This window comes from Pteropus medius, unplaced genomic scaffold (assembly GCF_902729225.1).
Source record: "Pteropus medius unplaced genomic scaffold, Ma_sr-lr_union100, whole genome shotgun sequence".
Lineage (NCBI taxonomy): Eukaryota > Metazoa > Chordata > Mammalia > Chiroptera > Pteropodidae > Pteropus > Pteropus medius.
In genome coordinates, this window is record NW_024351073.1 from 10,164,334 (window position 1) to 10,178,942 (window position 14,609).

Sequence of the window (14,609 nt, forward strand, 5' to 3'; positions counted from 1 at the left end):
TATAAGTTTGTGGCTAGAAGGGCATGTGATATAGTCTTACAGACATGTAGGGGTTTTTTGTTGTTGTTGTTAGAGGATTATAAAATATGGATGTAAGAGGCAAGATAGCAAGATAAAGAGATATTAGATATGTGCGACTGCCGCAGCTCCTTAAATTTGCTCTTAAGTTTTACTCAAAACCCACATGTGAACATTTATAGCAGTTTTATTTGTAATCATAAAAAAATTGGAAGAGATCAAGAAGTGTAATAGCTGCAAGAATAGTCTACGGCCATACCACCCTGAACACGCCCGATCCCATCTGATCTCGGAAGTTAAGCAGGGTTGAGCCTGGTTAGTACTTGGATGGGAGACCGCCTAGGAAGACCAGGTGCTGTAGGCATAAAAAATAAAATTTAAAAAAAAAAGAAGGGATTGTAAGCTGACAAGTTCCTTGCAATTTGTGAGGTCAACCAAGGGTTGCCTCATCTAAAAAAATAAAATAAAATAATAGCTGCATGGATAAACAGAATGTGGTACATCTGTACAATACAATGCTATTCAGCAATAAAAAGAAATGAGCTATCAAGGTGCAAAAAGTCCTGAAGGAAACTTAAGTGAATATTGCTAAGTGAAAGAAGCCACTCTGAAAAAGCCATGTGTTGCATGATTCCAACTATACACATTGTGGAAAAGGTAAAATTATACAGAGAGTCAATTAATCAATGGTTGCTCTAATCAATGGCTGCCAGAAGGGTGGGATGGAGAGGCAGAAGGATGAATAGGTAAAGAACAGGACACTTTGGGGGCAATAAAACTATTCTTTATGATACTCTAATGGTATATACATGACATTATGCATTTGTCAAAGTCCATACTTATGTACAAAACAAAGCGTGAACCTTAATGTAAACTATAGCTCTATTGAATAAAAAAAGTGCCAATATTAGTTTATTAATTATAATAAATTTCCACTGCTGGCCTCTCAGCTGCTATAGTCTAAGTGAGGTTGGCTATTTTCCCTGCATTTTATTCTTGGTTTGAGACCATTCTTCTACCTAAAGACTCTTGACTTTGATTCTCGTACTTATTATCAGATTCTCTGACCCACTAACCCCTATTGGTGCTGACACTGGTTCATTTCCCCTATTCTTCTCCACAGGGCAATGATTTTTAGCATTGGTTCCAATATTATTTCTTGTAGGGAGCTGAAGCTCCCCAAATTCAAAAGAGTGCATGGTTTATCTCGGGAGGCCCGCTTGCATAAAAAGGAAAAGGCTGGTTCTGTGGAATTCCAGGAAGAAGAAGATTAAGTATAGATAAAGGGAGTGTCAAAGGAAGTGTCGATTGTACCTTGATCTTCAGGATGTTACTTTAATTATGTTATCTTAGGATACACAAAGGAACAGATTATGTATAAAAAGAAGCATAAGAAATAAACTCGGAGAGACAGTTGTGAGATCTGCTCTCCCTCCTGCACCCTGTCTGTCTTCTCTTTTTTCTCAGTCCCCGCTGCCCCATTCAGGTGTCCGGTTTGACTTGGTTGGCTGGCTTCCGACAATTTCTTAATGTAAAGTTTTAATAATAGGGCAAATTATGTGTCATTGTTGGAATAGGGTGCATATGGGAACTGTTTATTATCCACTCATTTTTTAAAAATCTAAAACTGTTCTAAAAATAAAGTCTATTAATTAAAAAATGAATAAAACCAAATTAAAAAAAAATTGCTCTAAAGACAGGATTGGCCACATAATATTGTTTGTATTTAAGCTGGATAAAGTGGCAACTTGTTACTGATAGCTGAGAAATTCAGACACAGGTCTTTAAGCAGCCCATGTATATTGCTCCCTTTATTCGTGTGTTTCGGATAAAGGCACTTGAGTAATCAACAGTTCCAGGGAATGATCAAATATTTTTCAGGAGGGAAATTTTTCAGGAGAACTACATGTGTGGATATGTTTGCACACAAATGAACTTTCACGGGTGTATGTTTATACAGTGCAATAGAGATGGAAGTATATGTCATATCAAAGAAGACAATTACAGATTAAATATTTACTATATTTTTAGTTCTTAATGTACAGATGCATGATGAAAGAGCTAACCTACTCTCTGTAGATTAGGTTTTTATGCTCACCATATCCTACTCAATGTGTCTGAGAAAAGCTAGTAAAAATTTTTAAGGCTTCTACAGTATTTTTAAAAAAAAGGCATTTGTTGTTTGTCCTTCCTATTTTCATACAAATTCACCTATCTAAAGATTCATTAATCAAGATGCCACATAAATACACACACACACACACACACGTAGACATCCTATACTTGAAATCTGGTGAATATTTATATTCTTCCATCTCTCTCTGTGTTGATCTTTAAGCTTGTTACAAAAATGAAAATAAGTTTCTTGGTGGCAATTTATTAATATCTAATGGTCATGTATCTTATTTTTATATCAATTTTCCTCCATGCCCAACAGTCCTCATAAAAAAAAAAAAAAATTACCCAAAGGATGAACAATGTCATTGCTTAGGGATGGAAGCTATTTATTGCTCCTATGTGCTCAATTATAGGTGGTGGAAGACATAACCACTATGGCAGCATGTGAAGCCAAATATTTGGAAAAGGCAAATAAAATGTCTTTGGGTGGGTTTTCTAATTTCTGTGGTGAAATTAATGAGAGAACACATCATATTGCCACCAACCTCATTCACTTACAGATACCTGTGAGGCTGGCTTTAAGATAGAATCTTTCTTCCCATGCAAAAACAAAACAAAATTTATCCTGTTTTCTATCAAATTTATTCTTCTGGCAGAGGAAAAAAATAAGGGTGAGAAAAGAGGTTGTACGTGGGAATAAAGCATATTTATTCTCATATTCCAAGCTCAGCCTTTCATCTTTGGGGAGAAGAATAACTGACTAGGTGTGGCATGTTCCCACTAGTATCAACTCCATTCTGTCCTTCATTCTTGTTCATAGTAACCACGAGAATCCTCAGACTCAGTCATTCCTCCTGTTCCCCAAATCCAATGTCCTTTAAAGTTCTGCAATTCCTTCTTTCTTTCATTTATCCTATCATCTGAGTTCTTGATAGCCTTATTCTGTGCCTGTGGACTTATTTTACATTCTGATATAAACTTCCCTAGTCATTGTCTTCAAATTATTTTTCTAAGGAAACATGGGTCTCCCCTGAGGATACATAGTTTCCACTGCGGGCCTCTCAACTGCTATCTTTATTCCCAAATCTCTCATACAAGTGAGCTTTGATATTTACATTTTATTCTTGGTTTGAGGCCATTCTTCTCCCTAAAGACACTTGGCTTTGATTCTCAGACACTTCAGATTCTATAACTCACTAATCCTCATTGTCATCAACATCTACGATCTCCTGGTTTATTTCCCTATTTCCTCATAGTACAGTGATTTTAACATTGATTCCAGTTCTATTCCTGCCTTAATTGTCTGTGATTCCACTAAACATCTAGATGTTTCTTAAACACTTGGCACTTCAGATCCTTGAATACCATTTCTCCAAAATTCTTGTCTTCATCTCAGCTCTAATCGTTTTCTTTCAGTCTAAATCTTGTGGTTACCGATAAATCCAACATCTCTGTGATCTCTGTTTTGTGAATCCTATTTTTTTTTAACACAACTTCTTTTCTCAAATTCACTCTATTTCCCTGACCCAAACAAAACTAAATTCATTAAAACCTCTATTCTGTTGATCTTACCAACTTATCATTGTCCCTCTTTTACTTGATGTCTTATATTCATCATTCCTTCGCTTTAATCCAATGGCCATTAATTGACTTGAAAGATATATAGTAAGTAACTATCATGTGCTAGGCACTATTTTAAGTGCTTTGAATATATTAGCAAACAAAGATAAAAACATCTCTGCCTTCATGAATCTCTAATTATAAACATTCCTTTGCATCATATCTTAATATATCAGTCATTTTGGGCTAAATTATTTTGTGATAACAAATGACTCTCAGATATTAGTGATGTCTCAAAACAAAGATTTAAATATTATATATAATATATGTATATAAGGAGTTGACTTACTTCTCCTCCATCAAACTAGGGCCAAGCTACATTTTAACCTTGCCCATCATGACACAGAGAGAGGAAATATAACATTTCACTGTGATAGTTATAAAAGTTTCTGCTTCTAAGTGAAATATATCACTTTCACTAAAATATTATTGGCCCAAATAAATAATGTGGCCAAAATTGGAAGTTTTAGATATCGAAAGATGAGGACTACAAGAAGGTGCCTGGTAGACTTTTGTCCTTTTTTAAATAATCAGACTTACTTGGAAAAACTGTAGCCTTAGCTAATTCCAGTCATTTGTTTCCTCTCATCTGCACCCATACAGCTGAACATTGCTGGTAAAAAAAAAAAAAAAAAAAAAAATAGGTACACTAATTCATGATCTGGCTAAACTTTAAACTGATGACCCTATAAATCAGAGGAATTATTAATGATGCCAAAAAATAAAACCATAGGTTTCTGTTATGGGTTGAATTTGCCCCCTACCCCAAATTTATAATGCTGAAGATATAAACCCTATTACCTCAGAAAGTGACCTTATTTGGATATAGGCATATCCAGAGGTCATTAAGTTAAAATGAGGGCATTAGAGCAGGCCCTAATCCAATACAACTGATGTTCTTATAAAGAAGGAAAATTTGGATACAGAGACACGCACAGAGGGAAGATGCCATACAAACACACAGGGAGAAGACAAGTACCTACAAAGCAGGTAGAGAGGTATGGAAGAGGTTCTTCTCTCAGAGCTCCAGAAGGAATTATGTTTACCTCTTGACTTTGGACTTCTAACATCCAGAACTGGAGACAATATATTTCTGTTCTTAAAGCCACACATATATTGGTACTCTGTTTTAACAGCCCTAGTAAACTAATACAGTCTCTAAGATATTCACCTGCTACTTTTCTCACCTCACACTAACCCCTCTCTTCTGAAACCATCAATAATGCATGGAGCATTTTCAACCTGATGATTTTGGTGAGATGATGATTTCACTTCATATACTTTGAGAATATTAGAGTCATTAGAAAATATCAGAGAGAGCCTTCTGCAGGACCTCTATACAAAATACTCTCACCTGATAACATCTGCATAAGCATACTCTGCATTATTGCCAAATGCCATAGCTGGAATACATTTGCTTCTATCTAAAATTAACCCTTTCATTCCCCTCCTCTCATCTCTTCAAGAATATCACTTCAGTAAGTCATCTTTCTCCCTTCTACATAATCAAATCTTTCCTCTCTCTTGAAATATTTTTATTACCACACAGTCTTTCATCAATAAAAGGTAATAATGCTTTTTTATCTCACTTGTTTTATTACATTAAACACTATTTTTTACTTTCATTTGCCCCAAAACTCCTTGAAATTATTAACAGTTCCTATTGTTTCCATCTCCTCTCCAATATTCTTTTAAATTTATTCCGATCTCCCCTACTGCTAATTGCTATTGTTGTGCTAGACCCTCATCATCCCTGCCTCCTAATATTTATTCCCAGTATAATCTCTTCCCCTTCAGTGTGAGTTGGAACTGTGACTGTTCTTTGACCATTACATTATGACGAAGGTGAAGGATTGTATATGTTCAAGTGAGTATGTAATAATCTCTCATAAGCTTCTTGCTGAGAGACTTTCTCTTGATGGCTTCGATAAAGCAAGTAGCCACATTGAAGAGGCACTCATGTCATGGAACTGGGGGGTGACTTTAGCTAACAAGTAACTGAGGGCAACTTCTAGCCAGCAGTAAGAAACCAATACTCTAACGGCCATGAGGAATTGACTTCTGCCAACAACCACACAAAGTTGGAAAAGAATCTTTTCGCAGTTCAGATGAGAGCCAGCTGACCTTTTCATTATGTTTTTCAGACAATGTCCTGTACCAAAGAACCTAAGGCAGTCGTGCATAGACTCCTGATCTACAGAATCTGCAAAATTCAATTTTTTAAAAAGTGTGTTGTTTTATGCTGTGAAGTCTAATTCAGGTCAACAATGACTGCCATGTTGTTAAATCTAATAATTGGTTCTCATTCTTCCTTTTAGTTGCTCTGTCAGATGTGGTTAACATGGTTATCACTCCCTTCTCCTTGTTGACTTGGCTTCTAGGGCTATCACATCTTTGCTTTTTTCTCCTAACTCACTGGTTGATGTTTCTGTCTCCTTTGTTGGGTCTTCATTCTCTTCCCACACGTTTAATATTTTAAATACTTAGGGCTCTAGATTAAGAAAATGATCTATATTTCAGTTAGAATTGCTTGTGTTCCAGAAATTAAAACTCAACTTTGTTTTTGGTAAAGATAAATTTATAAGGTTTTTTTTTTTTTTTTTAACATGGAAAATAGAGAGGTACATCTGGTCATGAAGAGGGACTAGATGCTGATACTCAATGTCATGACCACCCTTCCTGTCTCTCTCTCTCCCTTTCTCTGGTCCCCATAGTACTGTTTCACTACATCCCCTCCCTCACCTTCCTTCCCCTCTTCCCGACCACCTGCAACTCTGAGATTACTTTTTCCTCCCAACTGCATTGTCAGACATGCATGTTTTCTTCCCCTAGAAACTACATAAAAATCCTGAGGCAGAACCCACAAAATCTTATCCTGGACTCTGGAAAGGAGAGGGTCACTTGGAAAACATGACTAAAAGAGTAAAGAGAAGTTTCATGAAGTAAGAGTTGCATTTTTAGAAAATTAAATTTAAAAAAAAAATCAGGAGAGAAAAGAGTAAATAATCATCATATCATTAAATTAAACATTAAATTAAATTAAATTAAACATTAATTGAAATTTGTACATTCCATTAAATGTTAGCTTTTCTCTTTAATGAATTGCTTAGTTTTGAAATATGCTTCCTGAAATCTAGTATAATAACACTAATAATAGTAATTAGCTTATTTTATCTCACTACATGTCATGAACTCTGCTAAATATTTTACAAGCATCTAATGTGATCCTAAGGAATCCCTAAGATATAGATACTACTATTATTCTCATTAGCACATGAGGAAATTCAAACATCTTAGGGAATTTTCCAAAGCCATCCTGCTATTAATAATTAGAGCTAAAATTTAAATGTAGTCTGGAAGTCTCCAAACTCATGTGTTATACAAGGAACCTCACTGTAGGTATGTATTTGACAATGTCTGTTTCTTTGTTTATGGGAGAAGGTGCCTCCTTGCAGTTAAAGCATGGGCTTTTGACATCAAACAGTTATGGGTTTCAAATAAGTCAATGATTCTCAACCATGTAACCTAGTCGACTTTGTTTAACCTTCTTTTCACCTTATTTCCCAATCGAATAATTGGGTAATACAGTAATAAAATCAGCACTCGATGAATTAAATAAGATAATGCGACTGTAGGCTTTCTTGCCATATATAGTGTTCACTGTTAATAACTGTTACTATGAACATTAAGATATCAGAGGCACTCTCCCAAGCAGATGCATTTCACTTTCTTAATATGTTTTTCTTAAAAATATTAACTTTTAATCTCAGTTATAAGTATGAACTTGCCTGATTGTGAATGTTGAGGAAATTAAAACTGAATTAACATTAGCTGACATAATGAACTTTAAAAAGACTGAGAAGGCAAAGAGGATAAAAGCATCTTGGATTTTTATGCCTCTTTATTAACCAGTCATTTGAAGTCAATCAAACTGCATTACATATCACAATTCTCCACACACTTGAAACTACTACCTATGCTTTTTGACCTTACAGTATTTTATATTAAGTGATAAAATGCCCTTGACTTTGGGTTCAACTGTGTAACATAATTTGGTCATTAGAATTAAGTAGACATGATGACAGGCCACGCTGCCCCTCACCTGTTACCACTTTTCCTCTTATGCCGCCGTTTCTATGAGAAAACCATTTCAAAGCCGGTTTACTCTACCCAGAACATGGATGAGAGACACATGGAACAAAATCACGCCTGATCCCAGTAGGGCGAGCAAGCCTAGTCAAGCTCAATAGACCACCCAACTAAATCCAATCGAGTTCTGTCAATAGTCAACTAATTTACAGGTATATGACAATAAATTATGCTTACTTTAAGCAGTAAGTTTTGGGGTGGTTTCTCACATATCATTTCTTATGAAAAATAGCATGGGCTACCAGTCTACAAGATAGACGATAGTAGATAGATCTGTAGATATAGATATACACTTACACACATATATGTGTAAAATCAATGCATAGGAATATATGTTTTATACATATATATGTATGTGTATATCTATATGTATGTGTATATCTATATATCTATATCTATCTATCTATCTATCTATCTATCTATCTATCTATCTATAGAGAGAAAGAGAGAATGGAGGTATATATTATACATTATATGAACAGGTATATATTATACATTATATGAACATGGCTAGTTACACAAAATCAAAAGAACAATGTACAGCACACTTTACAGCTTTGGATGGCTATCTGATTAAAGAAGGATTTTTCCTGGGTTGGATTGGAGTCTTCAAAATATAGTAGACATTATTCCCAACTAGCCAATAGTCATAACCACTCCATTAAAAAAAAAATATATATATATATCCTTCATATGCAACCTTGATTAATAATAAATTATTAAACTTTGTTCATTAAATTATTGAACTTTGTTCAAACATTAAAACTTTGTTTTAGAAAGTCACTATATATAAAATTTGGTTTAAATGTTTTAAATACTATTTTTAGAAAATCTCATTGAGGCCTTATAAACCTTTTCCTTCCTTTCATTCTTTTTTTGTGATTGAACTAATCAAGCTCAAGAAACCATATTTAAAAAGATTTATATGTGTTCGAGACCATTTTCATTGTCCCTTAAGAACAGTGTGGGAGGATGGGATGATTTGACTAACTCATTACATTTACAAATCAGTAGTGATGGAGTGAATTATAGATCGATGATCATGTCTTTAAGCAGAACACAGTTTATTTAATTTTTTTATAAGTTTATTCTGGCTAATTATGTGTGAGGAATCTTATTATTTATTTCAAAGGCTTGTCAATGTGTGGGATGACAGTACAGAGCAAGAGAGCAGTTTTTTTTTAATTGCTCCCGGCACTGAACTCTTTTTTGTGCATAGCTGGGATCTGAAATAATTTGATTCTCATCACATCTATCTAAACAAATTTAGACCACAAAACAAATATTTGTAGACAAATACACAAATACTCCAGTGTTTTAACGTGATTCTCATGAATGCGGTAAGATTGGCACATTAAAAAGTGAAAGCTTAGATATTTATGAGTTGGTTTAAGTAATTTTTAGAAAACAGACTACAATTTTTTTCTAAAATTTTTGATTGGTTCATGTAAACACAGTGACTCAAATACAAAAGTTTCTGATGTAATTAAGATTTAGTTAATTTACAATTCTATAAATACTTTGAAAAATTGAGATGAAAAAATATATATTGATACCAACGTTAAATGCTTCATAGCATGATGAATTTTAACATCTTCTAACTATATTTTCTGCTTATAAATTGTTATTTGAAAATAGTCTGAAAATCAAACTATTAAATAATTATTAAATTTATTTTAAACTTAAACTAACAAAAGTGAAATAACCTGTGTAAGTAAATTATATAGTGATCATTTATTGAAATAATTTGTATAGTAAATATGCTTCAAAATAATTGAATCTCAATTTACAACTAATATTTCTTAGATATCAGTCTATCAATGTAAAAATAAAAAAAAAAAAAGCAATTATGAAATCCATCTTCTACTGAAATGTTTTCTTCAGGGTAGGAAATCAGCATATTTTAAAAAGTTTAATTTGTATCTAAATATCATATATGTCATATTTTACTCTAAAATGAAGAGAAGAAAAAATATATTTGATTTCATTCTTATACTTACTAGTTTTGTGTATAGTGCTTTCGGTCATCTTTATTCTCTATCTCCTTAACATCAATTCCCTGTTTATATCATTTTTCAGAGTAATTTTTCTCTCTAATACCTCTAACTCACTTAGCAACTAAACTGTAGTAGCCAACTCCAGGCTGATGTCAGATCCAGTCTTAGCACCGTGAGTCCAGAATGAATAGCTCTCCACTCCAGGCCTCTAGTTAACCCATTCCAGTTGGACGTGTTCTTACTGATAAATAAACAATCCATTTAATAGAAAATATGGAGTTTGCAAGTTCACATATGGCATAACAACACAAGTAATATATATCCAAATTTCTATTAGTATATATTTTTATTTAAGAAACTAAATCTCTAAAGTTTGTGCACCAAATTATACCTTGTGATTTTTGTTTTGGTTTGTTAGTAATTATTTACTTTCTTCTATGTTCTCTTTTATACGTTTAATGATTATGTGTTTTGGTTTGCACATGTGCATGTATTTAAAATTATTAATTTTTTTTTTTTGCAAAGACCATACTCAAAAAACACTTTGGGATATAATTTTAAGTTTTGATGTTACATCAAATCCAAAATATTTAAAATATATTTATTTGTTTCTTGAAATAATAGTTTTGCATGAATTATACTTTGGTTTTATGCCCATTAATAACATTTAGGATAAAGATATGCCAAAAACTGGATCTTTGTGGTTGCAAGATGACTTTACACATAAATTAATATGTACGGATATAGACTTAAATAAATCATCCAAGTCTAAAAGAAAAAAAAAAATCTGCCATCTAAAAGATGAAGAATGTACAGGTCATCACTTGCTTACTTGGTTCACCTACTCAACCTGAAACCTTTCCCTGTGATGATGCTCTTAGGATTATACTGATGGGCTGTTCTAAAAAGACTCTTCTCTAAAGATCTAGATGTGGCCCCTCACAAGCCTGTCAAAGGCCAGGAGGTCCCAGAATACAAATTATATAATTATATAAATCTTAGAGCTAATAATAGATCATTGTAGCTAACACTTTATAAGTTTTCAAATGTATTAACTTTATGCTGGATACTTTAAAAAAATATTACTCTAATTATATCCTCTAAATAATCTCAATTAACATAAATAATATAAAAAAAGAGTTGCCCTAGAGATTATTTATTTTGTTATTTAGTGAAGCCTAAGAATTCTATAAGAAATTTCTTTCAGATTTAGGTATTAGGAAAGCTATATTTTTTCGTCTGAGATATGAAATGTACTGTTTTTCCTAGTAAATGACAAAAAATCATTTAATTGACTAAATTTTCTATTGTAAGAAGCTCAGGACCAAATTTGGTGTTAAACATTAATAACTGCATTGGACCCTAGTGCCCATATATTAATATTTTAATTTTTCTCCACATTCAATCATTTCTTAAAATGATACTTTCCTGTTGAAGGTTATCTGTCTTTGGAAAGCAATGGCAACAGCCTGATTCCGATTCCCCTTCTTATGCTACTGAAACTATGATAAAGTCAACAAGAACAACAAATATTGTCAACCTTGCCAGAAGACAGAAACACCACAACTTTAGATAATCTTTAAATAGAAGACAACAGAAAAAAAAAAAAAAACGACTGTGAATATCAACCACCACATTCTCAGAGTGTGGGTACAGAAAGCTTGAAGAGGGGATGCTGGAAAGACTGCATGACAAAGAACAGATGGGAGCAGAGGAGTTAGAGGAAATACACAAAGTCATTCTCAGAAAGAAAAAGTGAAATAATAAATGTAAACATACTGAACACAGACTGGGAATTGGTAGTTTGCAGTATTCATAGACCTGGGTATGGACCAAGAGCCTGAAAATGTGTGGCATCATAGTGACAGCTTTGGAAAAGCTGTGCTTCTGGAGAAGAATCAGAGAAGAGATGACACACCTTGGAAATGATAGTGTGAAGGAAATAAAGAGAGGGAAATAAAGTTCATGCATAAATGAAAGAGAAAAGTCAACACAATTTTTTCCCCCTCTTTCTTCTTACATCATACAATAAAATACACAGAAGAGGAAGAAGAGACTGATGAAAGAATTCACAATCTAGGAATCCTGCTCTCTAAATACAGATAGAAAATGTTAGAAAACATCAATACAAAACTGCTACAGACAATAAGATATTGCAAAAGTCAGATTTTCTGCTTGTAGAAAGTCTCAATAATAAATGAACCATGAAGCTGAAGAAAACACATACCATTGTAAACTAAACTAAATATCTTAAATAAACATATTAGAAATATGAAATATCAGTGTGAATAAAAATATAAAATTTAACAACATATATATAAGAATTAAAAAAATAAAGTTGATTGAAAATGAAAGAAACATATGTAAAAGACAAAATCGTATCAAAAATAAAGATAAATTTTAAAGGGCCCAAGAGAGAATAGATTTAAAAAAAAAAAAAACCCTTAATAAATAATATTGAATCAAGGCAAGAAAATAATCCAGATAGTAAATCTGAGATTTAAAAATTAAAGTATAAGGAACCAGAGCACAAGTGGTACAGATGGAAGACAGGGTAGGGAGGTTAACTATTTCAAACTACTATTTCAAACTATAATCCAGAAAGATTTTCTGAAATAAAAGTAGACTTAATATATGTATTCTGTTCTATTATTCTTGGGTAGAGCCATGATACTCCTGACCAATGAACTGTACACAGAAATATTTGGGGAGACTTTGGGAACAAGTCACTCAACATCTCTATGATTTTTTCTTCTGCCCCAATGATTCTAAGACCTCGTATTAAGACAGAAGTATAAACAGATCACTTTATCTTAGAACAACAAGCCACCACATGAAGGAGAGTTGATGGGAAACTTGCCTAGACTCACTTTGAACTCTGAAAGACTGAGAATTAAACTTTGTTTCAGTATATCACTGAAATTTTGATGGTTCTTATTGTGTCAGAACAACTGAACCCATTGTTCCCAATATAATTATTCATATAAAAAATGAAAAGATATGATTTTATAAAATAATACATAAATAAGAAATATCAAGCTCTAAATTTGATGAACTCTGATCTATTACATCAGAACACTTTTGGGCAAAGCCTAGGATGTGTTATTTTTAAAAGGTTCTCCAAGTTCATAGCTATGGCTGAAGACCTCTTTTAGTGAAATAAAGTCTGTATGTAATTATGAAAATGATTCAGTGAAAATCTGTTTCAAAACAAAATTTATCATTACAGAAATTGTTATTTTTCCTCTTTAGAAGATAATTTATTATTTCAATGTGATTCCATATCATCATGCATGATTTGCACCTGTTGATGTTTTGCAAAATTCTTCATTTCTAAGATGATTGCTTTGTGTAGTTTGTACTTCCTCTATTCAAATTTGCATCATCCTCTGAAAAACTACTTGTTTCTGTGAACTAGAGTTCTCATTAAAGTTCTTATGGCTGATTGCAGTTGATGTGCACTGTATAATCACAAAGCTTAGTCACATAGCCTGGAACAAGTATGGCATCTAGTCTTTCTTAGAAAGTAATTAGGTAAAATTTAACATCTTTATAACCAAGATCGCCTTTTCTTTTTTAAAAAAAGCTTTTTACATCTGTCTTCAATTTCATTTTCATATCACATTTTAACTTTTTTTATTCCCTAATGATTCTTCTTTCTATGTTTTTTTATTTTTATTTTTTTTGACTCAGCATCCTCATTAACTTCTGCATCTTTAAATATATATATATATATATTAACATTTTTTTCCCTAGACAAATACTTTAAATGGCTTAGGATCTAAAAATTTGTCCTTAATACTAATTTTTTCTCCTTCATGAGAATTCTCCTCATTGTTAATGTTTATATATAATGTTTATACATATATATATATATGTTATATGTCATTTATATATAATCTTCCCTTGTAGTGACTGAAAAATATTATTTTTTAATTCACTCTCCCACCCCACATGAGATCCAGTTGCTCTTTTAGGAAAGATTTCCCTTCAATTCATTTATAAACATGAAACATACAAGGCCTACCATGAAAACTGTATGTAGTCAAGCTAGATTCAAAAATTTAGCTATGCTACTCTGCAAAGGGAGCAATGTATTCAGGAAAGGCTATGCAGCCATGGGAAGATTGAGGACCTGGATAGGCTACTTTGAAGTGTAGTAAAGAAGAAAGTATTCCTTACAGTAATTCATGTCCTATGCCTTTTGGCGTGCAATTTCCTATCATTGCTAATATTTTCTAAATGCATCGTCCTCTTAATTAAATATTAAATTAGAAGTTCCACATGTTGAATTATTAATCTTCTGAAGATGTCTATGATAGTTAAAAGATATAAATTTTGCAAAGTTTTATTAGTAAGCTCATTGTTATGGCTTTAATTGTGTCTTCCAAATGATATGATGAACTCCTAACCCCAATACCTCAGAATGAGATCTTGTTTGGAACTAGGGTCATTGCAAATGCAATTAGTTACATAAAGATGAGGTCATTTAGAATTAGGTTGGGCTCTTAATCAAATATTACTGATGTCCTTATAAAAAGAGACACAAAGAGAGACATAAGGAGAAAATACCATGTGATGATAGAGGCTGAGATCGGTATTATGCAGCTACAATCCAAGGAACATCAAAGATTGCCCCTCACCAGAAATAAGAGCAAATCACAGATTCTCCCCTAGAGCCTTCAGAGAGAATGCCCCTTGTCAACA

The 14,609-nt window shown here is 32.9% G+C and overlaps 1 non-coding gene across 1 annotated transcript; it reads left to right on the forward strand.

Moving 5' to 3' along the window:
• The first annotated feature begins 263 nt into the window (after window positions 1-263).
• On the forward strand, window positions 264-382 carry LOC120586489 (5S ribosomal RNA). Its single transcript, XR_005648715.1, has one exon. It is a non-coding gene; the product is annotated as a 5S ribosomal RNA (ribosomal RNA).
• Window positions 383-14,609: the final 14,227 nt, after the last annotated feature.